General features: G+C 43.4%; 1 long non-coding RNA gene across 1 annotated transcript; it reads right to left on the reverse strand.

Moving 5' to 3' along the window:
- Positions 1-1299: 1299 nt before the first annotated feature.
- On the reverse strand, positions 1300-5112 carry LOC134476130 (uncharacterized). Its single transcript, XR_010047643.1, has 4 exons — positions 4781-5112; positions 4098-4322; positions 1674-1765; positions 1300-1547 (listed from the first exon to the last, which is right to left on the reverse strand). It is a non-coding gene; the product is annotated as an uncharacterized LOC134476130 (long non-coding RNA).
- Between the last annotated feature and the right edge of the window lie 316 nt (positions 5113-5428).

Raw genomic sequence — 5428 nt, forward strand, 5'->3', positions numbered from 1 at the left:
AGAGATTTGCAAAAACGTAAAACAATGTCATTCTTCTCACTATTTTGTTCTGTTTTGGAACATATTTTTCATAAAAATACATTACTTACAGTACCAAGAATTGGGTCAATTAATATTTTGTTTCACAGAATTAAAAAAAAACATCTAAAATTTCTGGTTCAATTTTTTTTTTTACATTTTTCTTAATCTTTTTTTTTTTTTATCGGTACTGGGGATCGAACTCACAACCACCTGCTTGGAAGGCAGGCGCTTATACCACTGAGCTAAATCCCCAGCCCCATTCTGGCTCAATATTAATGTGGTTAATAGAGATGTAATACAAATAAACAGAAACCCTTGGGATTCTCCATATTTTTAAGACTGTGAAGGGTTTTGAGTGCAATCATTTGAGAAATATTGATCTACTAAAGACTCAAGTAATAAGGCTACTCTAACTGGTGAGCATGGCAGGGTGGGAAAACACATGCTTTCCAGGCCTCAGACTCCAAATTCTGACTTTAGGTTCAAATTCTGACTTTACCACCCATTAGCTATTTGATTTAAAAGCTTAATTGCCCCACCCAGCACTGAGGGAAGCTAGGGAAAGAGGATTTAAATTGACTCTTACTTAGGCAATTTAGTGAAATCCTGTATCAGAAAACATGTTGGGGACACTGGCCAGTGGTAGAGTATCCCTGTGTTTGGTTCTCAGTACCACTCAAATAAAAAAAGTAAAATAAAACAGAACTTAATTGTACCAAACTTCAGTTTCTTTCTCTATAAGATGACATTAACACCCATCTTATAGATTATTTGAGGAGTAGAGATCATTTTGTATAACGGACTTGGCATAGGGCCTGTTGGTAGGTGCCTAAATATTAATTATTGATTAAACATAGTAAGATGTTTAAATATTAATGTTTTTGGTTGCAAAGATTACAAATGGTTTAAGCAGTTAAGAAAATTACTTTCCATCACAACAATCCAGAGACAGAAGAACTCAGTAATATAAAACCCAACCTCTAGCCAGGTGTAATCCCAGTACTTTGGGAAGCTGAGACAGAAAGATTGAAAGTTTGAGACCAGCTTGGGTAATTTAGCAATTTAGTGAGACCCTGTCTCAAAATAAAATTTAAAAAAAATAGGAAAAGGGCTGGAGGCATAGCCTAGTACAAAGGCTCGGTTTCAACACCAAGTGTACACACGTGTGCACCCCACATACAAGAAGCCTCAAATCCCTCCCACTTTTCTGCTCTGACTTCCCAGTATTGGCTTCTCGCTTTGTGCATGTGGCCACGTGGCAATAGAAGATTGAAGGCATCACATTCTGCAGAATCGTGTATTAAAGAATGAGGAAGACCCCTCCCCAACCTCCACAGGACTTTAAGGAAAAAAAGAAACTTTTCCTAGAGTGTGTCCATCAGATTTTCCCTCACAGTTCATTGGTCTAAATTTTCTTACAGTTCCATTCCTGGGCAGGGCTATGGCAGGTCCCTGGGGCCAGTCAGCCCCACTTCTGGGCCTGGAAGAGGGCTCAGCTTCTCTGAGACACAGTTCTGATGGGAGCTCTGTCAGGATGAGAAAAGGGAGAACACAAGGAACAGATGCAGTCACATGTGTCTCCTGTGTTCAGTTAATGGAGGGCTACAACAGTAAGTCCCAAATGCTGCTTGGCAGATTGGCTATGTAATTACCTGAGAGCTTGTTAAAATATGCAGTCCAGGCTGGGGATTTAGCTCAGCACTCACACACCTGCCTGGCAAGCATGAGGTCATGAGTTCGATCCCTAGTACCAAAAATAAATAAATAAAATAAAATATACAGTCCAAATTTCAATTTACATATAAAGCACCTGGAGATATTATTAAAATGTAGATACTGAATAAGTAAGCCTTGTACAGGATGCATGGGCTGCAGGCCCATCAACTATATTTAGAGTGCCAAAGATGTAGATTGCCCATTTCTGGATTATTGACCTGATCTTGCAGGTGAACATGGTTTGAGACCTGGGATCATCTCAACAATACACAAAAATTCATCCATTCATTCATTCCATGAGCAGTCAAACAGTATACCCTGTCAAACTGTGCTTATTGCTGAAATTACAAAGTGTCCACATTCTGCTGGGCTGGGGAGCAAGTTGACCTATTTACAGATATCTTTAACATGATGTGAGAAGCACTCCAGTAGAGATACGTACAAAGTGTTCTGTGATCAAGGAACAAGGAGTGACTCACCGGTAAAGAGGGGGTTGTCAAAGAAGGTGTCACAGAGGAGGACACTTGAGCTGGGCTTTCCTTAGGTACCCAGAGTAAGACATGTGTGTGTGAAAGCATGGATTTAGGAGCTAGCCATGTATATGGAAGGCACAGCAGGAATATCTCTGTGGCTTATATGCAAGCTGAGATAAGAGGGGAAAAGAAAAGGTCAAAAAGCTTAGGCTGGAGCTAGAGTATGAGAAGCCTTAAAAAGCTGTATTAAATCACTCTACAGTTGTTCTCAACCTTAAGTGCACATTACAGCCACTTGCAGAGATTAAAAGTCCCAATACCCAGCCACAATCTAGGTAAATTGAATTCTACTTTCTGAGTGAGGGAGGGTACATATTGGGAGCCATCAATATGTGTTAGAGGGGCCAGGGCATAAGCACCTGCTTGACAAGCACAGGATCCTAAATTTGATTCCCAGTACTATATATATGGGCTGCAGGCCCATCAACTATATTTAGAGTGCCAAAGATGTGGATTACCCATTTCTGGATTATTGACCTGATCTTGCAGGTGAGCATGGTATGAGACCTGGGATCATCTCAACAATACATAAAAATTCATCCATTCATTCATTCCATGAGCAATCAAACAGTATACCCTGTCAAATATATATATATGACAGGGATTTAGCTCAGTGGCGAAGTGCGAGGTCATGAGTTCATTCCCCAGTATCAAAAAACAAAACAAAACCAAAAAAGTCTATGTTAGAGCAAGCGAGGCAATGTCCCAGCTAAGCTAAGATCCAGGCTTTGCATGAGCCAGTGTTGGCCGACCTATTTGCATGGATCATGTTGTTCAGTGTGGACAGGGCCCGCACTTCTTAAGTGCACTTTTCATGTCAATTTGATATTCAAACTCAGAGCTATTAGAAAGGGCTTATGCCCTGGGCCACGCAATAGGCATGGGGTGGAGCTCTCCTTGTGCAGGGGCTATGGCCCAGGAAGCCCGCCCTTTGTTCCTTGGCCTCCATGGTGCAAGCTGACCCCTGTGCAGTCCTTGACCCAGGTAGGGCGCACTTCTTTCAGTGGCCGAGACCACAGGATCCTCAAGGAGGTAAGCCACAGGATGTGTGCCCAGCTTACACAGGTTTCCCCACTCTACTCTCTTTTACTAACAAATAACCTTTTCATGAATTTGAGGGTATTTCCCTTGATGGGACAAAACGATAAACTCCCCGAACTGTGAAGGCTGACGGGAGAATCTTCCTGTAGGCGCTTCATGGTGTGAATTTGAAATGCCTGCTCTGGATTTGGAAGTCTGCGCTCATCTGCTGAAATGTCACGGTTAAGAAAATTCGTCTCTTCCCATTCATAACCACTATAGTCCTGAAATAATCTTTGAGGTGTCCAAATATTGCTACAACACATTTGTACTTATCCTTCAAGTTGGTGGATTTTGGGGAGTGTTTTGAATTTTTAACAGAAATAAATGATTCCATGCATAAAATATAAATAAAACATAAACTAAAAGATACACTCCAAACTTGTTTACCATCCAGCTCCATCCCCCAGTTTTCTCAATAAAATATTCAGCCCCCTTTAATGGAATGGCCTAAACTCTTCCCGTGGGAGACAGTAGATAAGGGAGACTGCTGTACACAAATGCCACCTCCACAGGTTCCTAGGATGCTCCCCCAGCGCTGGCTGCGCAGTACCGAATCCTATCGTCTTTCTGGAAGAACTCTCGGGGTCCCTTTGCCCTTCCTGGGAGAGGCTCAGGCAGGGAGAGGTGTGCCATCTTCCTCCACAGCGTTTTACAGGGTTTTGTTGATGCTTTTCAAATAATTCTACTCAATCTCCTCCCTCCATGATAGCCCAGACTTTCCCCGCAATCAAATAGTGTAATCACCTGAAAAGAAAAGTAAAACAAACACTTATCTGCTGCTCTGGCTCAAAGAATTGGAGTGCAGGCTTTTGCTGTGGCCGTGCAGATGTTCCCAGGAACCCACGCCGTAGCTAATGCGCAAAGGGAACCGGCCCTCATGTGCTCAGGCTTAGCACTGTGTGGGTGGCCTGCGGCAGGCCTTGGCTGGGTTTGAGTCCCCAAGCAGGAGGCCTGGCTGACTCCTAAACACTTACAAGGAAAATATATAATTAGTAAACAACCTCAACAGCCCCCCACCACTGAGACGGCATTCCCACAGCCCCAGGAGACGACTGTGCCCGCGGTCCTGGGCTGTACAGTTGCCTGCCATTCCTGTGGCCATGGGCTGCTCCGGCCAAGCTCAGCTCGCCCAAGCCCCTTCTTGGATACAAACAAGCTGGCCTTTGATGACAGGAAGGGAGTGAAGCCTCCCTCAATGTCCGGGTTTTAATCTTGGATCTGGAGGACATTACCTCCCTCTTTGTAGATCACTGATTGCTTTCAAAATACCAGGAATCATTATTTTACCTTACAGGGTTATTGTGTGCTGCGATTAATTTAGCTAAGGCTCTTAGAAAACAGTAAATGCTGAGCAGACTTATGAGTTCCCATCTTAAAAAGCACTTTAGCATCCCAGGGCTGCTGGTTTGATGAGAAGTGCTACTTACTGTGACCCTCATGCATGGTCCTTCTTTACTGAATCTCTCAGGGCTTTTTAGTCTCTCTGATGAAAATGCACTGCTTCTAAATGAAGCAAATAAACATTAAGCAGAGGTATGAATTTTGTCTTTTAAAAAAAATCAATCTCAATTTCTAATGAGGAAAACAGGAATAATTTCATGCTAATTAGGAGGAAGACAGAGCGTGCCTTTTGGAGAAAGATAGGATAAAGATTGGGGTTTAAAGTTTAACTGGTAAAATGTCTGCCTCAAAGAAGAACTTGATTTGAAGAACTCCTCTCAGCCCAGGGATCCTGCTTAAGCAAATCCTGCCCCTTCCCTTTCTCTTTCTTTCCTCTCCTCCCACTCCCTCTCCCAATGCCAAACAGTGCAGGCAAAGGACAGAGTCTACAAGACACGTCCGTCCGTACATCTTGGGTGGTGCAGAAAGACAGGAATTACAAACACAGGGGACGGTTTGGCAGCAGGACGTGCCTCGCCCCAGCTCTGTGGATTCCACATTCCTCCCCTGGAGGGGAGCAGCCACATTTGCCTGCAAGCTTCTATTGCCAGCAGCCAGGGGTTCTGCAAGTGCCCAAGAGCTAAGAATTTTCTAGAAAACCATCCAATCTCTGCCTCTGTCTCAGGGGATACACC

This window comes from Cavia porcellus, unplaced genomic scaffold, assembly GCF_034190915.1.
Source record: "Cavia porcellus strain 051 isolate PalLab524CR breed Dunkin Hartley unplaced genomic scaffold, mCavPor4.1 scaffold_5, whole genome shotgun sequence".
Taxonomy (NCBI): Eukaryota; Metazoa; Chordata; class Mammalia; order Rodentia; family Caviidae; genus Cavia; species Cavia porcellus.